Raw genomic sequence first — 23,406 nt, 5'->3', positions numbered from 1 at the left:
GATTAAATCACTGCTGCATGTATGAACTCATTATCCAGTCCCTCTTCCCTCCCCAGAGACGAGGGGGTAGGGCTGAAAGTTCCAACCCCCTAATACTCATAGAAATATATCAATTTATTTTCTATCAACAGGAACCTTACATCTCTCTAACAGAAATAAATGCTTATTTTTTATATAATCAATAAAAAGAAAAAATTAAATAAATATTAAAATTAAAAAAGAAAGGCTTATTTTCCAATAAAAAGGTTATGAAGCAAGCACAGAACATTTCAACAACACAGAATAGATAGGAACAACCATGACCAATTTTAAAAGCTTTGTGTTCAGATACATAAAGCAAGATAAAAAAAAACCTCAAGCACAGAAACCATTACACAGACTTACCCAAAGCTTTTACAGTTCTGCTTTTAGAAAGTACATTCGTTAGTTAGAAACTGCCTTGTTAATTGCATCACAATTTATTTTTCCCTGGAACACACATATCATCTCATCCTTTTGTTGTCAGCTTCACAGAAGAGAGTCCAAATTCTGTCTTTCAGCCTGTAAGCATGACGAACAAGAGAAAAAAATAGAGTTTGAGGACAGTGCAATGGGCTACTCAGATGGTTCATGGTATAAACAGGTTGTAATGGGCCCATGGAACTGAAACATTCAAGTACTGATTAGATTAATGCACAAGCCACATAGGAGGTCCAGGGACTGTGCTGGTTGTAGTGCTTAGAATAGGAATGCCAGAAGAGTGAGGGGACAGCCCAATACGTGTCCCACAACAACAGGCTCCAGTAAGAGAGGGAGACTAAAATGTTAACACTGGCTGGGTCCGCGAAACTTCTGCTTCTCCCTGATAGCAACACCCCTAGCCAGAATATAAACAGCAAGGGCAATACTGAGCCTAGATCCCAATCCAAGAAGGAATGGTAAGGGGCAGCTCCCCTCTTCATACTCTATTACACACAAGGTATTCAAGTTTCAAAGATAGCTAGAGGAACCCAAAGATCTTCCTAAAGAAAGAAAGCAGGCATGACCAAACTTTTCACTTCCTGGATCCCGATTCTAATGCAAAATTACAAGGACCACTTTATTTTGCAGGAAACTTTAAAATCTATTTGCAGTGGGCAGACTGTTACTTATGTTTATAGCTGCACTAAATTTCTTTATATCAAAATGAATGTTACTCAGTTACAAATGTAGGTATTTATCTAGGCATAAACTCCTATCGTTCACATGGTAAACTTTGCATTGAGGTTTATTTTCATTATCCTAACATAATAGTAGCTGGGGATGCTCTTGGCTTGAACTACCACCCAACTCGCTCCAATTACACAACCCACAACAGGGCAAGGTCTTCCCTGGACCACTGTTAATTTCTGGTGGAATTAGATTCACTCAGCCTCTGAGGATCCCCTCTTCTAACTCAACCGATTCACCCTACTCCCACCCACCTTCACCTCCCAACCCCCCAAAAACCCTGAAGTAAAACATTTGTAAATTCTGAGGGTAAGAGGGAAAGGCCAATTTAAATAGATCCTTGAGTCATCCTTCCAGCTCCTCCCTCTTCCTCAATCACCCCACCTCCTTACTTGCCCCAAAATTGTCCTTGGAACTCCAAATGGTTTTCCCAGGTTAAGCAAAATCCAGCCTTTCTGGTTCCTAGTCCCTGGAGAGCATGCCCAGCATCTACGGAGATGCTTAGCAGCTCTAAAGCCTTCTACCTACCATGACCCGCCGTCCAAAAAAATTTTTTGTGGGGGGGTGGGTGGCTTGCCCTTTGGGGCTCTGAACCCTTAACCTCGGTGTTATAACACCTCACTCTAACCAAATGAACTACTTGGCCAGTCCTCAAATTTTTTTAAAGCAAAATAATTCTCTTACCCTGTTAAACCACATTTCAAGCTGTAATGCTTCTTCCCAGTACAAAGCCAGGCAGAGCAGGATCTTCTCAATATTTACTGAATGGAATTACCTGGCTGTAGTTTAAACAAATTGCTCACCAGATCAAACACCACATTTCCCTTTCTCAGAGCAGCAAGGACACTGCACATTAAAAATGTCCTCTCCTCGGGGAGTTTCAAGATGGCGGCGGCTGCGGCGGCTGGCGCGGAGTAGCTGAGGTGGAAAAGGTGGCCACTGGGCCTCAGGCAGCCGGGAAACTTGTGGACCTTCCTCTGGCCATCTCTTAAGGGAGGACTGCTGCTGCTGGCCGGTCGTGGGGGCTCAACGCCACTTTGCCCCCGGCAGGAGAGGCTGCCTCATTTACAGGCAACAGCTTTGAAGTGTGGAGCAGGAAAAGAACTGATTCTTAGCTGCAAAAGTGAGTCTTGAAACAGGGAACACGGCGCCAGGGCTGCTGTGGATGCAGCCAGGATCCCGGAGGCTGGGGCCGCACTGAAGGCGGCCAGCTGCCCTATTCAGGATTCGAGGTTTCAGGCCGGCATTAAAGAAGATTCCTGGGAGCGCCCGAGGCGGCAGCGCCGAGAACACGGAAGGCAACAAACCAGGGACAGAGCGAGCGCCCGACCTGGCACAGCACTGTGAGTGATCCCTGGCACAGCTCTGTTCGGGGGGTGAATGCCCACGCGGCTCCCGCCTGCACCACCAGGCCACTCACTGCCACGGTGCTGCCTCCATTTTCCCAGGTGCGGGCAGCTCTGCCCTGCTCGGCCATCACTGAGCCCATTTGCTTGGCCTGGAGCGGGGCTTTCCGGACCCTGCGGGCCGACCTCCTCTCCCACTCCTTCCGCGGTTCTCTGGCAGGGCTGGGGCTGTGGGGCGTCCCGACCAGTTTTGGGAGGGCTAGGAAGTACGGGCAGCCGACTGTCACTCCACCACACCCTGGACTCCGCCCCGGTAAACTTCCTGTTACTGGGAGGCAGATACCATCTCTGCGACCACCAGTTTGGAAAAAAGCCTAACGAATTTCTGGTTGGGAATAGTGTGGTAGGAGAGTTCCCAGGTCCGCTTGAACCTGCCGGAGAGCAGGCTGCAGGCGGGCACTAGACTCGGTTTATACCGGGGGGATACAAAGGTGAACAAGACCCGAGAAAGATCTACACAGTGCTACAAAGGCACCCAGAGAGACCGGTCGTCTGTGCCTAGCAGAAACCTGGTAGACTTCCTGGGCGAGGCGGTGCTGAGCAGGGTCTTGAAGGCCCAGCTGATAGACGAGGGGTGCAGAAGACACGCCCCAGCCCAGCACAGTGTGCACAGAGGGGGGAGACGTGCGGCCAGGGAGGCGGAGACTCGACAGAAACCACACACCCGGTGGGGTCGCCACTGCACGATCTAACAGCCTGGGCCAGAGCACACGGAACGGGGAGAAGTCCTGTACAGAAAGTGAAAGCTCAACAGAGATCACACACCCTGTGGTACGTGATCCACCAGCCCAGCAGAGTACAAGCTGACCAGAAAGGTGGATCCCCGGAGAAGCCCAAGACCCGAGGCAACCACACACACAAGACACTAGAGGCCAACTGAGCAGTCACGGCGGGAGCCATACCAAATTGGCAACCACAGCAACATCCTAGTTAGTCATTAGTCTTAAACCGGTGGACTGTGAAACCCCCTGCCACAATGAATAAACACCAAAAAAAAGACACCAGAAATACAAAAAATCAAGAAAGTACACCACCAAAAGTTAATAAATCTCATACTCTAGATCCTATAGAACAAGAAGCCCTTGAAATAACTGACAAGGAATTTCGAGTGATAATTCTAAGGAAACTGAATGAGATACAAGAAAACTCAGCTAGACATCATGATGAAATGAGGAAAAGTATACAGGATCTGAAAGAGGAAATATACAAGGAAATCAATGTCCTGAAAAAAAATGTAGCAGAACTTGCTGAACTGAAGAAGTTATTCAGCGAAATAAAAAACACAACGGAGAGTTTAACCAGCAGGCTTGTCGAAGTTGAAGAGAGAACCTCTGAACTTGAAGATGGGCTGTTTGAAATAACACAAGCAGACAAAAAGAAAGAAAAAAGAATCAAGGACATGGAAGAAAATCTGAGAGAGATATCAGACAACCTCAAGCGCTCAAATATCCGAGTCATGGGTATTCCAGAAGGGGAGGAAAATGGAGATTCCATTGAAAACATATTCAAAAAAATAGTGGCAGAAAACTTCCCAGGTATAGGAAAAATCACAGATCTTCAGATCCAGGAAGCTCAACGATCTCCAAACGTATTCAACCCAAAAAGGCCTTCTCCAAGACATGTCATAGTCAAATTGGCAAAACTCAGAGACAAAGAGAGAATCTTAAAAGCTGCAAGAGAGAAGCGTCAAATCACCTATAAGGGAGCCCCAATCAGGTTAACATCAGACTTTTCATCACAAACCCTAAAAGCTAGAAAGGAATGGGATGATATTTTCAAAATACTAAAAGACAAAGATTGCCAGCCAAGAATACTCTACCCTGCAAGGCTATCCTTCCGAAATGAGGGGCAAATAGTATATTTCTCAGACAAACAAAAACTGCGGGAGTTCACTACCACAAGACCACCCTTACAAGAAATCCTCAAGGGAGTACTGGGTTTGGTTCCTGAAAAATAACTACCACTACCATAAAAAACCTAAGAAAAATCTAAACCCGCTAGTACAATAAAAATGGCATTCATGAAGAGAAAACAAGCTAACAAAAACACTATCTACAACCTAAGGAACCAACAAACAAAGAAACCAAACAGTAAATCAGAAAGCAAGGAACAAAAGACACCTAAGACAACCAAACAACCAATAAAATGCTAGGAATAAATCAACACCTTTCAATAACAACTCTTAATGTTAAAGGCTTAAATTCCCCAATTAAAAGACACAGACTGGCTGACTGGATCAAAAAGCAGGACCCAACTATATGCTGCCTACAAGAGACCCACCTCACCCATAAAGATTCACACAGACTAAGAGTGAAAGGATGGAAAAAGATTTACCATGCAAACAGAAAAGAAAAACGAGCTGGAGTGGCTATTCTTATATCTGACAAAATAGACTTTAAACTAAAAACCATAAAAAGAGACAATGAGGGACACTACTTAATGATAAAAGGACTGATCCATCAAGAAGACATAACAATCATAAATATGTACGCACCCAATGTTGGAGCAGCCAGATTTATAAAACAAACTCTATTAGACCTAAAGAAGGAAATAGACACTAATACCATAATAGCAGGGGACCTGAACACTCCACTGTCAATATTAGACAGATCATCTAGGCAAAGAATCAGTAGAGAAACACAAGATCTAAACAAGACTCTAGACCAATTGGAATTGGCAGATATCTACAGAACATTCCACCCAACAACCTCAGAATATTCATTCTTCTCATCAGCACATGGATCATTCTCCAGGATAGATCACATATTAGGTCACAAATCAAGTCTCAGTAAATTCAAAAAAATTGGAATTATCCCATGTATCTTCTCAGACCACAATGGATTAAAACTAGAAATTAATAACAAACAAAACTCTGGAAACTATACAAACACATGGAAATTAAACAGCATTCTACTTAATGACATATGGGTCCAAGAAGAAATCAAGCAGGAAATCAAAAAGTTTATTGAAACTAATGAAAACAATGATACATCATACCAAAACCTGTGGGATACTGCAAAAGCAGTATTGAGGGGAAATTTTATTGCATTAAATGCTCACTTCAGAAGAATGGAAAGATGGCAAGTGAACAACCTAACACTTCACCTTAAAGAACTAGAAAAACAAGAACAATCCAATCCTAAAGTTAGCAGACGGAAAGAAATCATTAAGATCAGAGCAGAACTGAATGAAATTGAAAACCAAAAAACAATTCAAAAGATCAACGAATCAAAAAGTTGGTTTTTTGAAAAGATAAATAAAATTGACAAACCATTAGCATGGCTAACAAAAAAAAGAAGAGAGAAGACTCAAATAACAAAAATTAGAAATGAAAAAGGCGATATTACAACTGATTCATCTGAAATACAAGGAATCATTCGAGACTACTATAAACAACTATACGCCAACAAATTTGAAAATCTGGAGGAAATGGATAAATTTCTGGACACACACAAGCTCCCAAAACTGAACCGTGAAGACGTAGAAAATCTGAACAGACCAATAACAATAAAGGAGATTGAAGCTGTTATCAGAAGGCTCCCAACAAAGAAAAGCCCAGGACCAGATGGATTCACAGCAGAATTTTACCAAACATTCAAAGAGGAATTGACACCGATTCTTTACAAACTATTCCAAAAGATTGAAACGGACGCAAATCTCCCAAACTCATTCTATGAAGCAAACATCATCCTGATACCAAAACCAGGTAAAGATATAACCAAAAAAGAAAACTACAGGCCGATATCCTTGATGAATATAGATGCAAAAATCCTCACTAAAATACTAGCAAACAGAATACAGCAACACATACGAAAAATTATTCATCACGATCAAGTGGGATTCATCCCAGGGATGCAAGGTTGGTTCAACATACGCAAATCAATAAATGTGATACACCATATTAATAAACTCAAACACAAGGACCATATGATCATCTCTATAGATGCTGAAAAAGCATTTGATAAAGTTCAGCACTCATTCATGACAAAGACCCTCTATAAGTTAGGTATAGAGGGAAAGTATCTCAACATAATTAAAGCCATATATGACAAACCCACTGCCAATATCATCCTGAATGGGGAAAAGCTGAAAGCTTTTCCTTTAAGAACAGGCACTAGACAAGGATGCCCACTCTCACCACTCCTATTCAACATAGTGTTGGAAGTACTAGCCAGAGCAATCAGAGAAAAGAAGGAAATAAAGGGCATCCAGATTGGAAAAGATGAAGTCAAACTGTCCCTGTTTGCAGATGACATGATCCTATATATCAAACAGCCTAAAACCTCTACAAAAAAACTGTTGGAATTGATAAATGATTTCAGCACAGTAGCAGGATACAAAATCAACACACAAAAATCAGTAGCATTTCTTTTCTCCAATAGTGAACATGCAGAAGGAGAAATCAAGAAAGCCTGCCCATTTACAATAGCCACCAAAAAAATAAAATACTTAGGAATTGAGTTAACCAAGGAGGTGAAAAATCTCTATAATGAGAACTACAAACCACTGCTGAGAGAAATTAGAGAGGATACAAGAAGATGGAAAGATATTCCATGCTCTTGGATTGGAAGAATCAACATAGTGAAAATGTCCATACTACCCAAAGTGATATACAAATTCAATGCAATCCCCATCAAAATTCCAAAGACATTTTTCTCAGAAATGGAAAAAACTATTCAGACATTTATATGGAACAATAAAAGACCACGAATAGCCAAAGCAATGCTCAGCAAAAAACATAAAGCTGGAGGCATAACACTACCTGACTTTAAGCTATACTACAAAGCTATAATAACCAAAACAGTATGGTACTGGCATAAAAACAGACACACTGACCAATGGAATAGAATAGAGAATCCAGAAATCAACCCACACACTTACTGCCATCTGATCTTTGACAAAGGCACCAAGCCTATTCACTGGGGAAGGGACTGCCTCTTCAGCAAGTGGTGCTGGGATAACTGGATATCGATATGCAGGAGAATGAAACTAGATCCATACCTCTCACCGTATACTAAAATCAACTCAAAATGGATTAAGGATTTAAATATACACCCTGAGACAATAAAACTTCTTAAAGAAAACATAGGGGAAACACTTCAGGAAATAGGACTGGGCACAGACTTCATGAATACGACCCCAAAAGCACGGGCAACCAAAGGAAAAATAAACAAATGGGATTATATCAAACTAAAAAGCTTCTGCACAGCAAAAGAAACAATTAAAAGAGTTAAAAGACAACCAACAGAGTGGGAGAAAATATTTGCAAAATATACATCTGACAAAGGATTAATATCCAGAATATACAAGGAACTCAAACAACTTTACAAGAAGAAAACAAGCAACCCAATTAAAAAATGGGCAAAAGAGCTAAGTAGGCATTTCTCTAAGGAAGATATCCAAACGGCCAACAGACATATGAAAAAATGCTCAACATCACTCAGCATCCGGGAAATGCAAATCAAAACCACATTGAGATACCATCTAACCCCAGTTAGGATGGCTAAAATCCAAAAGACTATGAACGATAAATGCTGGCGAGGCTGCGGAGAAAAAGGAACTCTCATACATTGTTGGTGGGACTGCAAAATGGTGCAGCCTCTATGGAAAATGGTATGGAGGTTCCTTAAACAATTGCAAATAGATCTACCATACGACCCAGCCATCCCACTGTTGGGAATATACCCAGAGGAATGGAAATCATCAAGTCAAAGGTATACCTGTTCCCCAATGTTCATCGCAGCACTCTTTACAATAGCCAAGAGTTGGAACCAGCCCAAATACCCATCATCAGATGAGTGGATACGGAAAATGTGGTACATCTACACAATGGAATACTACTCAGCTATAAAAACGAATGAAATACTGCCATTTGCAACAACATGGATGGACCTTGAGAGAATTATATTAAGTGAAACAAGTCAGGCACAGAAAGAGAAATACCACATGTTCTCACTTATTGGAGGGAGCTAAAAATTAATATATAAATTCACACACACACATACACACATACACACACAAACCGGGGGGGGGGGGAGGAAGAAGATATAACAACCACAATTATTTGAAGTTGATACAACAAACAAACAGAAAGGACATTGTTGGGGGGGAGGGGGGGGAGGGAGAAGGGAGGGAGGTTTTGGTGATGGGGAGCATTAATCAGCTACAATGTATATCGACAAAATAAAATTTAAAAAATAAAAAAATAAAAATAAAAATAAAAGATTACAACTAAATAAAAAAAAAAAAAAAAAATGTCCTCTCCTCCAAACGCAACTATTGTCAGTTATTTCATTCTGTTCTTTCCAGTTACTGCCTAACAACCAAGTGAAAAATCACCATCGTTTTTTTTTTTTTTTACAGATTAAGAAACTAAGTCGGAGGAAGATAAAATTAGTTGCCTACAGCCATCTAATAATAATATTTTTTTTAAAAGAGAGTTTTTATTAAGTATGAAGTACTATGAGAAGTGTTACTTGCAACATCGCTTTTAATCCTCACGATAACCATGGAAAGAAAATAGCACTGTAACCCCCTTTTTATGGTGAGTAAACAGACAGGTTCTAAAAAATAAAATTCCCTTGCCCAAATCACAACGATAGTAAGTGCTTAAAAAAAAAAAAAAAAAAGATATTAAGTGCTACAGCTGGGATTCAAGCCCAATCAGGCTAAATCCAGAGTCCAAGCTGTTAAAGGATAGCTAAAACTAACAAACAAAAAAAGATAACATTGTGTCTCTCATACAAATATAAAATGTACACATATCTATAACTTCAACTAATTCGTTAATTAATTAGGGAACAAGTAAGATGTTCCAACTGGTTCAAAAGAGAATCTAGGAGCAGACACACATAGGCAATGGGAAATACTGAAATAAATTTGCTTAATAGATACAAAACTGGCTTCTTCCACAAAAGGAGAAAAGAAATCAATTGTACTTCCAACCAACAAAATTCCTTTGCATGTCTAAGAATAATTTGCTTGCTATCAGTTATTCACAACTTACAAAGTTATAAAATAAATCAAAAAACAATGAAAGCTGCAGAGCCCATAGAATTAGATTACCAGGAAAAGTACTCTAGACAACACCTCGTTTTTCACTGAAGACACCCTTTTGGCACATTTCAGACTTTCACAAATTCTTCTTACATAGATTTTAACCACCATGCACCATGCCTTTTTTCTTCTTTTAGATAAGGAACTACAACTTTAAGATCTCTGACAGCCACTTAAAAAAACTGAGTTAGTACCCTCCATAAAACTAATCTTTCACTACAATAAATTTTTCTCTATCACACACTAAGCCAGAAATTTAGATTTATTATCAATTTATATCTAAATGCAGAAATAAATTAATTCACTGGATTGTCAAGCCTCTTAAGGGATCTAAAACTAAAGAGGGTTTGGTTTTACTGAACAATAATCCACAGAATTACTCTCTGGAGAAATAAAAACACAGTTAAACTGTCACTTCCAAGTAACTGACCCAAAACTAACTTCTTAAGTGTCATACCGGCCAATTTATGCATCTTAATTTCTACACTTTTCTTCCATAAAAAAAGCAATCTCAATCAAACTTCTGCTTTCAGCAAGATCCAGTAGATATACCGTTTCCTACTGCTCCAGCTTAGTACAACTAAAGATTCTGGCCGTTATATACAAAACAAACATAAGACTCTGAAGGTGGAGAGAAGGCAGGTCAGCTAGGGACCCTGGGACCCATGGAATGACAAGGTGTTGAGTTCCCTGGATTTTCTTTCCTCATAGACCACAAAGAGCTGAAGAAGCCAGGAATGCAGAAACGCCAATGAGGGAAGACAAGAAAAAGGTCCTGCTTTCTCAAGTCCAATGACCAAGAAAAGAGCACATAGCAAGACAGAAAATGTTTAGACAATAACCTGCACTCCAGCCAAAATACACAGAAAAAACTCTGGCCCACCCCCAGCCACAAAGGCAAAGGTCAGGTGGGGTGCCTAAATTTCCACCCTTACCAGGCTATAATGTTGTGCCCCAACCTTCCTCCCAGTTGTCCCAAGAATGATTTCAGAGAAGGCCAGACCTTTTCCCCTTACACTTGGTAATAAGACCCCCTTCTCCTGCTATGCAGTTTCTGTGGAGACTACCTGGAGAGCCTGGATTTCTACTCCCATATGGCAGTAATAAGACACCCCTTTTCATTCCCGTTGAGGTGGTATCAGAGGAGGCCTCACGAGAGTCAGGATTTTCACCACCATCCATCCCCTCCCAGTGATGTCAACAGAGGTCATGTGGGGAACAGTAATGAGGCAGGGTACCATCAGTGGAGTCAGTGGAGGCCTAGAGAGGAGCTGAAACTCCCACCCCTGTCCAGCAGTAATGAGGAGTCCCACTGTATGTGTCAACGGACCAATTAGTCAAAAGCACAAACTACCACAACTCACCCAAAATTAGATTGGTAATTTGAATAGCTCTGTAACTATTAAGGAAATTGAACTAAAAATCTGCCTAAAAAGAAATCTTCTGGCCCAGATTGCTTCATTAGAGAATTCTACCAAATGTTTAAAGAAATAACACAACTATATACAATCTCTTCCAGAAAACAAGAGTAGGGAGCACTTATCAATTCATCTTGTGAAGTTAGTATCACCCTGATGCAAACACCAAAGACAGTACAAAAGTAGAAAACTACAGACCAACACATGAATATAAATACAAAAATCCTTAACAAGAGAACACCAAGGTCCAGGGATCAATCCCTGTACTGGCCAGCTCTCTTCCCTCATCCCCCACTCTGCCCCAAAATCCTTAACAAAGTATTAGCAAAAGAATTCAACAGTATATAAAAAGGTGAATCCAGGGATGAAAGGCTGTTATAATATTCAAGAATCACTCAATGTAACCCATAATATTAACAGGCTAAAGAAAAAATAATCACATGATCATACTAGTCAATAGAGAAAAATAATCTAATTAAAAATCATTACCTATTCATGGGAAAATTCTCAGAAAAAATAAAAATAAAGGGCAACTTCCTCAACTAGATAAGGAGCAACTACAAAAAACCTACAGCAAACATTATTACACTCATTGATAAAAGACCAAATGCAGGGCCGGCCTGTGGCTCACTCGGGAGAGTGTGGTGCTGATAACACCAAAGCCACGGGTTCAGATCCCTATATAGGGATGGCCGGTTAGCTCACTGGGTGAGCATGGTGCTGACAACACCAAGTCAAGGGTTAAGATCCCCTCACCGGTCATCTTTAAAAAAAAAAAAAGACCAAATGCATAATGCATTCCCCGTTATCAGGAAGGAATAAGGCAAGAATGCCTACTCTTATCACTCTTAGTCAATGTAGTATTAAAAGATCTAGCCAACGCAAAAAAGCAAGAAAAAGAAATAAAAGTCATATAGAAAAGAAATAAAAGTATCCCTCTTTGCAGATGACATGACGGTTTACATAGAAAATCCCAAGAAATACACCTGAAAAACCTCTTAGAACTAATAAGTTCAGCAAGGTTGCAGATACAAGATAAATATAAAAAATAAAATTGAGTGTACTTGTATTTCAAGCGAAAAAACAACATACAGAATGAGGAGAAAGTTTTGCAAATCATATATTTTTTTTGGTGGCTGGCCAGTGAGGGGATCCAAACCCATGACTTTGATGTTATAAGGCTGTACTCTAACCAACTGAATAACCAGCCAGCTCACAAATCACTTTTATGATAAGGGACTTGTATCTAGAATACATAAAGAACTCCTACAACTCAATAATAAAAAGGTAAATAACCTAATTTAAAAATAGACAAGAGATCTGAATAGACATTTCTTCAAAGAAAAAATACAAATGCTCAGTAGGAACATGAAAGGACACTTGACATCATTTGCCATTAAGGAAATACAAATCAAAACTACAGTGAGATACCACCTCACACCCACTAGGATGATATAACTTCCCTAGAATGACTGTAACCAAAAAGATAGATAATAACAATGCTGGTGAGGAAAAAGGGGAACCTTCATACATTGCTGGTGAGACTGTAAAATGGTACAGCCACTTTGGAAAACGGTTTGGCGATTCCTCAAAAAATTAAACATAATTACCATATGACTCAGCAATTCCACTCCTAGATATATAGTCAAGAAAAATAAAAACACGTTTATACAAAACTTGTCAGTGAATGTTCATCGCAGCATTATACTTAATAGTCAAGAAGCGGAAATAACCTTATGTCCATCAATTGACAAATGGATAGATAAAATGTGGCATATCCATACAACAGAATATTATTTGGCCATAAAAAAAGAATTAAGTATTACTTAATGCTACCATGTTAAACAACCTTGAAAACTTATGCTTAGTGAAAAAAGCCAGTCACAAAAGATCCCGTATTGTATGATTCCACTTATATGAAATGTCCAGAGCTGACAAATCAAGAAAAGTAGATCAGTGGTTGCCTAGGACAAGGGAGAATGGGAGGAAGAGGAGGAGGATGAGGTTTCACTGCTAAACAATATGGGGGTGCTTTTTGGATGATGAAAATGTCCGAAAATTAATTGTGGTGATAATTACACAACTCAATGAATATATTAAAAATAATTGGCTATCAGATCCCTAGCTGACTTCGCTGTAGAAATTGACAAATTGATTCTAAAATTCATATGAATTTGCAAGGGACTCAGAACAAAATCTTGAAAAAAAAAAGAACAAAGCAGGCATCATACTTCCTGTTTTCAAAATTTACTACAAAGCAACAGTAATCAAGAAAGTATGGTACAGGCATAAGGACAGATCAGTAAAAGAGAACTGAGAGTTCAGAAATAAACTCATATGTGTATGCAACCTACCATATAACCCTAGCAATTGCATTCCTATTTATCCCAGTGAAGTGAAGACATTCACACAAAAACCTGTACACAAATGTTCATAGTGCTGGAGTGAGCAGAACTGAAGCCATAGTGGGACCTAAACTTGCATGGGCTGTAAGCAAATTTTAAAAGGCTCTGAGTTCCCTTTTTTCCCATGGTTATATGATATATTCTGCACCTTGGTTATGGGGCAAGATGACATAAACAAGCAAAGTTATTTTCCAGCCAGCCTGAAGCTGCAGACTTTCACATACTACCCAGACCCTGAGATAAGCATGGGAGAAGAAACAAGACAGAGTCTTGGCAAGACCTTGCACCCGAGACCTTGAATGAAGCCCTTGCTGCTCACATACCCCTCTCTCCTGCTTTTCACCTCCCATGTTCCATTCCCTCATCTGCCTCTTTAAATCCTCCCCAGTAAACCTGAGACTTTGAGATGGCTTCAGCCTGGCCATTCTCGTTCAGGTTTACTGGAGAGATGGGTTAACCTAACATCTCTCCTCAGGTCACTGGTATTCCTGAATGAAAGCTGACTTCCATTTTCAACAATATTTGACTTTTGAGTGTCCCTGGTAACAACGGTAGCTTTATTCCTAACAGCCAAAAACTAGAAATAACCCAGACATCCTTCAATGGGTATGTCCACACCAACGAATACTAAGGCTACTAAGGAAGAAAAAAAAAACTTCAATTAACCTCCTGGGAATTATGTTAAGTGAAGTAATAATAATAAAAAAAAGCCAATCCCCAAGGGTTAAGTACAGTATAATTCCATTTATTTAACATTCTTACAGTGACAAAATTATAGAAATGGAAAACAGACTAGTGGTTGTCAAAGGTCAGGGAAGTAGGTGGGGGTGGTTATCAAAGGACAACATAAGGAATCCTTATGACAAAACTGTTCTGTATCTTGGCTGTATCAATGTCAATATCCTGGTTGTAATGTTGTACTATGGTTTTGCAAAATGTTACCATGGGGAAAAACTGGGTAAATGGTACATGGGATCTCTGTATTATTTTTTACAGCTCCATGTGACTCTAACAATTATCTCAAAATAACAAGTCTTAAAAAAAAAAAAAAAAGGAATCCCTAAACAGTGCTGTACAAAAAATTCACATAAACATAGACTACTACTGTTTTTTAAAAGGAGGTGGGCTGGGTGATGGCTGGTTACCTCAGTTGGTCAGAGCACAGTATTGGTACCACCAAGGTCAAGTGTTCAGATTCCTGTACCAGCCAGACACCAAGAAAAAAAGTAAAAGGAGATTATATATATATATACACACAGAGAGAGAGAGAGAGAGAGAGAGAGAAAGAGAGAGAAGGGGAAAAGGGAGGGAGGGGGAGAGAGAGAGAGAGAGATTGAGATTCTAACTTTGTGACTTGTGACTTTAGGTAATCGATAGTTTCTTCACCTGCAAAACATAGATTAAATAATGCTGTGGCAGACTGAATAGTAACTCTCAAAATATACCAATGTCCTAATCCCTGGAAATTATAAAAGTTACCTTATATGGCAAAAAATAAACAAACAAACAAAAACTCGTAAATGTGATTAAATTAAGCATTTTCAGATGGGGAGATTATTTTGGATTATCAGGGTTGGCACTAAATACAACCACATATATCTCAAAAAGAAGGAGGCAGAGGGAGATTCGATTGTAGACAGAAGAAAAGGCAATGTGACCATAGCAGCAGACATTGGAATGATGCAGCCATCAGCCAAGGAATGCTGGCAGTCACCAGAACCTAGAAGAGGCAAGAAGCAGATTCTCCTTTAGAGCCTCTGGAGGTGGCATAGCCCTCTGACACATTGATCTTGGCTGTGATACTGACTTCAGAATTCTGGACAGAATTCCAGAACTCTGAGAAAATAAATTTCTGTTGTTTTAAGCCACCAAGTTTGTAATTCGTAATAGCAGTCATAGGAAACTAATATAAATACCTACCCATTTCCTAGAAATGCTGTGAAGAGCTAATAGACATGTATAGAAAAGGCCCCTGAGAAGTCTTAAGCACAACTGCAGAGGAGAAAATCATACAATTTTAGAGTTCTTAGTTATTAAAATAAGAATGTAACACCCCTAATCTTTTCAGAGTTAAAGAAATTCCAGATAAAAAGAGAAATACACCTTGGGAAACAATTATATCCCAAATCAACTCAGTTCCCTGAAGATCAGCCTATTCTTTAGACAAGAATTATCACAGTAGCTCTAGGAAAGAGAAGGCTCAATCTTGATTAACTCTGACTTCCAGCATATTTCTTCGCTGAAGAGAAGCTACACTGTGCTGGTTTCACTACTACCATAAATAAACTTAGCAAAATAAGGTCACTAGTACTCCCTGCTAGCACTACTCAATATTATTTCAATCCTATCTCTCCATTGCCCTCCCATTCTTAGAGAACAAAGCAAACGTAATTCGTCCTTTAATTTAGTCAATTGGTCTTAATGAACAACCATGATAAAAATATAACCAGTTTAAATCTGCAGTTATTCACGTTAAAAAGTGAGTTATTCCTTGGGCCGGCCCGTGGCTCACTCGGTAGAGTGCGGTGCTAATAACACCAAGGCCCCGGGTTCGGATCCCATATACGGATGGCCGGTTCGCTCACTGGCTGAGTGTGGTGCTGACAACACCAAGTCAAGGGTTAAGATCCCCTTACCGGTCATCTTTAAAAAAAAAAGTGAGTTATTCCAGTAATTCACAAACTCTCCACTTTGAGCATTACGTCATATTTTATCATCATGAGTATGTTTATAACACAAACAGAAAACCCGGTAATATATTTTTTACTGAGTTTCAGAATGATATAATGGAACACGCAAGAGATGAGTGCCAAAACAATCAGGATAATGCATAAAAGGGGAAAAGGCAAAAAGAATGTCTCATTTAAAACTCCCACACTATAGACAGAATCATCTTAAGCAGCTACGGTAAGTTACGTTCAGCATGGATATTCAGAAACCTTGGGAATAACTTGTAATATAAGGCATATTGTTATCCAAATAATCAGCTCCCTACACTTAAAGCCATATACAGTATATTTTAAATTTACACTAGATTAAAACAGACATTATTATAGCATAGCAGTTAAGAGCACAGACTCTTAAACTAGATTGCCTAGGTTCAAATCCATGTCACTTAACTTCTCTGTGCCTCAGTTTCCTCATAAGTAAAATGACGATAATAATAATATTTACCTCATAGTGGAATTGTGAGAACTAAAGGAGTTAAAAATGTAAAGCACTTAGAACAGAACCCGGTATGTAGTAAGTACTCAATAAAAATTAGCTATTATTATTATCTATTAAAAGAGATGGTCACCATTACTACTTATGGACCTCATAATAGTTTCAAGCTGCCATGCTTACCTTTCATCAAAGAAAACCCAGAGGTGATGAAATCTCAATAATCTCTGTTCTGAAAGTATTGATTTGTATATCTCCCCCTCTAGACAGTAAGCTCAAGGACAGAAACCATGTCTTATTTAAATCTCTCCCCTTTGGGCCGGCCCGTGGCTCACTCGGTAGAGTGCGGTGCTGATAACACCAAGGCCCCGGGTTCGGATCCCATATATGGATGGCCGGTTTGCTCATTGGCTGAGCGTGGTGCTGACACCAAGTCAAGGGTTAAGATCCCCTTACCGGTCATCTTTTAAAAAAAAAAAAAAAAAATCTCTCCCCTTCACCAAGCTCATGGTAGATGTCCAAAAATGTTCATGTAAGTAAAGAAACATTTGGTATTCAAGCCACTCCTAGTTTCCATCATTTTCCTCCCTAATTTCACCCAAGTAAATTTTTATTTAAAGGTAACACAATATAAAGAAAAAGTAATTCTAAGAAAGTATTTGTATTAAAACAAGGGGACACGAGCTGGCCAGTTAGCTCAGTTGGTTAGAGAGCTGTGTTATGACACCAAGATCAAGGGTTTGGATCCCCATAACAGCCAGCCGCCCACCTGTGCCCCACCAAAAAAAAAAAAAAAAAAAAAAAAAAAACCACAAAGGGACAATAGAAATAGTACAAGCTACAGCTAAAGCTGCCTTCCCCAAGACACCTAAACATTCCTGTGGGGCAAGAGTCTCCGTCAGAATTAAAAACAATCCTTTCGCTCCACTCCTTTCTCTTCCCTCATCATTCCCGTAGTCCCATCTTTCACCAGCACTTCCTTTCTCTGTGACACCACCACTAGATACCAGCTGATATGGACTGAATTGTGTCCCCCAAGTTTTATGTATTAGCAGCCTGATCCCCACTGTGACTGTTAAGACAGTAGGAAATCCTATTATGGTAATTGAAAGGTGGGGCCTTGAAGAAGTGATTAGATTCTGAGGACTGTGCCCTAATGAATGGATTAATAATGGTGGTCATGGGTGTGATTCGAAGGGCTTAGAAAGGAGAGCACGTGGGAGTGTTTAAGTTTTCAGAAACCTCAACTGTAAAAGACTGTGGATAAACTCATTTCTGTCAGCTTTCACTGATGGCTGCCCCTCAGATGTCCCTCCCAATTGCCCATGAGTTATCACAGAGGGTTATCTCCCTGTTACCTGGAGAGACTAGGTAGAGGTATGTCTGAAGCTCACAAAGGCCTTTTCTGGGGCATTACCTCACTGCCAAAGGCTTTTCTTAGCTCCGTTATTACATTCAAAACCTTGCAGCTAAAGGAGTTACAGCGAGTCCTCATTATCCAAGAGCAATTAGCATAGCAGGGGAAAAGGCTACACAGTGATTTCTCTTAAACAAGGACCACATTTCAGAATGATGAGAAAGAAATTTGATTAGACTTTTTCCAAAAAATGAAACAAAATTAATTTATTTTCATAATGTATCATGGACTATACTGTTTATATCAAAATTTAGGGTATACTTGCAACTATGCACTAATTCTTAAGACAAGAAACTAATGAATTGGTGGAGGGCTTGGGGCATAATTTCATGACCAAACTGTAAAACAGCATGATACGACAACCTTCACTTCACATTTGCCTTCTCCAAGACAATTATCAAAGCCATTTTAGGAAAAAAAAAAATTCTAGATTCCGAAGCCTCTCACACTCGTTCTAAATTCTTTTAAAGCACCTCTCTCATCATTATCCCTGTTGGTTTTCCTCATCAAAAGTTAAGTGGTATAGCACTGCCATATTCTCACTGGAGCCTCTTTTTTTAAAGCATAATGAATATACAGTAAAAAGCACAAATCCTAGGTGTGCAACAAAGTTTTACATATTCATACACCCATGCAACCACCACCCATCCAAAATCCCAGAAGGTTCCATTGTGCCCCTTCTCCATTACCACCATGACTACCACTTCAGAGTAACCACTATTGTGACTTCTATCACCAGGAAGGAGGTGTACTTGTTTTTGAACTTCATTTAAATGGAATCATGCAGCATGCAATCTTATATCTGACTTATCATGTATATGAGATTCATCCATAATGGTGCAGGTAAATGTCATTCATTCTTTTATTGCTTTTGTAGTGTTTCATTTTATAAATATATCACAATTTATTCATACATTCTGCTGACGTACATTTGGGTTGTATCCAATTTTTGGTTACTATGAGTAAAGGTGTATGAACATTCTTTTACGTGTTTTTTAGTAGACACATGCATTCATTTCTCTTGGGTATACCTAGCAATGGGTAGAAGCAGACATAGCCACAATTTTCCAAAGTAACTGTACCATTTTACATTCCCACCAACAATATAAGAGATCCAGTTGGTTTACATCATTGTCATCACTGGCATTGACCATCTTTTTAATTTTAGCCATCCTGTATAGTAGTATCTCATTATTGTTTTAATTTGTATTTCCCACTGACTAACAATGTTGAGTATCTTTTTATATACACACTGGCCATTCCAAGATCATCTATTAGAAAGTGCCTGTTCGAGACTTCTATGTCTTTTTAAATTCTTTTGCTTATTGATACACACACACACACACACACACACTCTCTCTCTCTCTCTCTCTCTCTCTCTCTCTCTCTCTCTCTCTCTCTCTCTCTCTCTCTCTCTCTCTCGGGGTATGAGTCCTTGGTTAGATACATGAATTGCAAATTTCTTCTTCTGGTCTGTATTTTGCTTTTCGTTCTCTTAACGGTGACTTTAAATAAAGAGTTCTCAATTTTAATGAAGTCTGAAGGCAAATTTATCAATCATTCTTGCGGTCATTGCTTTCTGAGTCCCTTTAAGAAATCTTTGACTACTCAACTCACTAGTTTTTTGATCTGTGCTTATGGTATGAGAAGTACTCCACCTTGCTCTGAATTCATGAAATCCTACACCTTCCGTAAGGACTTCCACCTTGCAGTAGATTTGCACTGTATTCATGTTATGTTGTTAGGTACTCAACAACTCTAGTGTTATAAATGTGTAAGTGAAGATCAGTTTTACAACTAGAGAATTCATAAGTGATTATTTCCGTACACTGACTTCTGTACTAATATATTAAAAACCTAATACCAAAAAAATTTGAATACCCATTACGCTAGCATTTTCCCCCAAACGTACCTTAGATGATTCTTCCCACTCCCTTAGGACTCAGTCACAAAGAACTCTCCGCTCTATCCTTTTTCCTAAATTACTTAACAACCTCTCCAATTACCAACCACAGAATTACAAAACAAACCAACCTTCCTCTTTTTTCTACTGGCCTAGCAGGTGTTCCCTCCCCCACATGGTTATTCTTCACACCCAATCCATCTGACTTCAAAAGGTGTGTGGAATCTGAACGCTACTCTGCCACAACCAACCAACCAATGCCCTGGTTCACTCCCTTATCATGGAGTATGAAAACTGTCCACTGGTCTCCTCCTTACATTCTTTCACCCTGTCACCAGAGTCACCTCTTAAGAACATAAAGTTGATCATGTTATTCATCTAATTAAGATCCTTTCACAGTCTCCACTGCCCACAGTATAAAGTTGCTCTCCTAGCTGCAAGTTCACGACCTGGCCCTAATCTTTCCTGGCTTATCTCCATCAACTCCTATGATCCTCTGGTCTGACCCATGGACCCCATGCACTTACTCATTCTGGCTTTGCACTGCTTCCTCCTACAGCAGAAGCCCTTTCTCCCTTTATCCTCCAGCCAGCTCTCTTCTTCTCTTGGCCAGGTCTACCCCAGCAGAATCAACTGTTCCCCTTTATGTGTTCCCACAGTTCTCCGTACCCACCACAACTATGTTTGCGTCCTTATCACACTGTATTAGTTAATCATTTGTCTGTCTCATTCACTCGTCTACAAACTTCTGGACCTAGGACTTCTCCCTGAACGCCTCAGGATAAAATCAGGTATTAATCTTTACAACCCCAAAACGCGGAAGGGTTATTCCATAAAGTTTCATTGAAAGAATGATCCAGCCACTTTTATTCATGTCATCTTTCTTCTATAAATAAAGACTGGAAAAAACAGTACAAACGTCAAAGCAATGAACCTAACTAAAACATTTTCTTTTAAAAGTCACCCCCAAAATTATTCTTTTAAAGAATTTAACAGCAACTAAAATCTTAATGATTGATTTGTGCTTCCTGGTAGAAATTAGTCACAATTCTTTGTTTTAAAATACCTTTTTAAATAATGGGCATCAAAAGTAGGATGAGTATACCACTTAACCAAAGTAACTGTAGTCAACACCATACAAATACTACTGGATGCCAATGGAATGAATCATGATGATTATTTATCCAACTAAAAAAAATCACAAACAAAACTACTCCCTTGAAAAATGTGTTCATTTACTTTTCCTTAACATATAACACATCTATATGACACAGGAAGACAGTACGCACGGTAGTTAAGAGCACAGGCTAGGATCACAATGCTAGTTGTGTGATTTGGGACGAATTTCTAAGCTTCAGTTTTTAAAAAAAGTACCCACTTCACAATGTTGCTGGGTAACTGAGTTAGCACATATAAGGCCCTTGATACAGTGCCTGGTAAATGTTTAGTAATAAATGTCAACTATTATCACTGTTTTTAACTTTTTTAAGCCCTTTTACATATAGTCTCTCCCCCCACACCAACAGTGTAATGAGATTGTCTGGATGAGAAATGCTATCCCCATTTCAGGGATAATGCACAGACAGAGAAGTTATATGATTACCCAAAAGTATTTTAAGTGGTAGAGTTTGGACTAGAAACCACACAGAACCTTAACCTGATACCAAACTGACCAAATCTCTATGTATCCAGTTTGGATGAGAGATTCTTTTGGGTTTTCCCTATTGTTTCCTCCTGGTGTCTGCAACAGCCAGCCTAAAGACCTGGTAGGAACGGATGAACCATCCCGTTTGCTCAAGTTAAAAGGTAGTGGAAACCTCGGTTTTACAGTGCCCGGCACATAGTGGGCACTCCAGAGACAGTAACTATTGATAACTGAAACAGAAAGTGATATTGTGCCCTCTCAATGACAGAACAAGGTATTCCACGAAATCAAGAATGCTACCAAAAGTCACTTAATATCATGCTTATCTGTCACATCAAGTACAATGGGACAGCAGAAACTAAAAGAAAAAAATTTTTTAAACGAATAATTTTTACTAACACTCAAAAATATACAAGTTTTGCAAAAAGGACTTTAATCAAGACAGTTTCTTGAAAAGTAACCCAATTAGTTTTACTTCCTGACATATTTCTTTGCCCAAATAAGTGACTGATAGGAATATTTCATCTTGGTAGTACCTTCACCAACATTTATCTTCAATACCGGCTTCAATTATCGGGCTTAAACGAATCCCACTTCCCCGTCCTATCTACAGTCACGTGCACATCCAATAAATTAATGAACTTCAAAGGCAGATGCAATGCTTCCAGAGATCCCACCTGAACCAGGGAAGTACCGGAAAGCAAAATGTCTCCACGTCCACACCGAAGTGTTTTACCTTTTAATTTCTTCTCTTCGAATGGGCAATTGGAAGCTAAGTTGCACCTTAAAAATCAGACTTGACATCAAACCCCGACTGGGGCCTCCCTTTCCTTTCGTGGCACCACCACTCTGGCACCTACAGGCACATCTCTGGCGCCTGGAGGATACACAGATAAGGCAGTCCCTGCCCTGACAGCTCCTGTCCAAGCCTTGCACGTGGCGGCCACTTGGGACGTTTTTGCATATGGGATTTAACAAGGGCAGAACTCGGGGAGTGTTCGCGGACCGTGCCGCTCCCAGACCCGCCGAGGTCGGAGCAAGAAGGTCTTGATGCTGCTACTGTAAACACCGACGGGACACCGGCCCCCCTCACTGCGCGGCCACCTCGCCCTCTCAGACCCAGCTCGTGCGGCCCCTCCGCTCCGAACGCCTCCGCCAGCCTCCGGGAGTCGCTTCCCCGCGCCTCTTCCCACCTGAGCCAGGACCTCAATTCCCAGTCAAGTGACCGCTCCCAGGGGCCGCATCCCGGGGGAGGCCCGCGGCTCAGGGGGAAGAGCCCGGGCTGCAGCCCCCCTCCCGCCAACTCGGAGATCCCCGGGCCGCCGCCATTTTCCCCGCGCTTTAACCCCCCTCCTGACAGCTCCGGCCTCTCACCTGTGACGGGCAGGGGACGCCGCGGGGACGAGGGGCCGAACTGGGGACTCCGCGGGGTCACAGCCTCAAGGAAGAACCCACCGCTAATCCATCCCGATGGCAGGAGGCGTCCGACCCGTCGCCCTAGTAATGCGTCCCGGCAGGCTCCATACTGATTGGCTGCGGGCGCCGTGACGCGACGGCGTTCCCGGCTGCGTGGGAAGCCCGGGGCTCCGCGCCCCGCCCCCGCTCCGCAGTCCCCGGGACCCCGGGCGCCCGCCTGCGGGGACTCCCTTAAAGGGGCCGCGCTTGTTTCCTCGTCTGGCCTTCTGGAGAGGAAGGAGCGGTGGAGTGTAGAGGCGGGCAACGACAAAATAGAAATTCAGCGGAGGTCATTGTGTGAGGGGACGCAATAGTTCGCCCAACCCCTAGAATTGCAGAATGGAAAACACA

At 40.6% G+C, this 23,406-nt stretch overlaps 1 protein-coding gene across 2 annotated transcripts in view; it reads right to left on the bottom strand.

Annotated features, from left to right (window-relative positions):
• LCLAT1 (lysocardiolipin acyltransferase 1) overlaps positions 1-23,144 on the bottom strand; it is a 175,532-nt gene extending 152,388 nt beyond the window's left edge. The window contains exons 1-2 of one of the 2 annotated variants that reach the window (XM_063078755.1): positions 22,975-23,144; positions 385-540 (exon numbers count right to left, since the gene is read on the bottom strand). The gene's annotated coding sequence lies outside the window, so the exon portion shown is untranslated. The remainder of the gene's footprint in view (positions 1-384; positions 541-22,974) is intronic. The other variant, XM_063078756.1, reaches the window with a different exon arrangement.
• Positions 23,145-23,406: the final 262 nt, after the last annotated feature.

Source organism: Cynocephalus volans, chromosome 14, assembly GCF_027409185.1.
Source record: "Cynocephalus volans isolate mCynVol1 chromosome 14, mCynVol1.pri, whole genome shotgun sequence".
Classification (NCBI taxonomy): domain Eukaryota; kingdom Metazoa; phylum Chordata; class Mammalia; order Dermoptera; family Cynocephalidae; genus Cynocephalus; species Cynocephalus volans.
The sequence above is the reverse complement of the archived record's forward strand: the minus strand, read 5'-3'. Positions and strand labels throughout refer to the sequence as shown.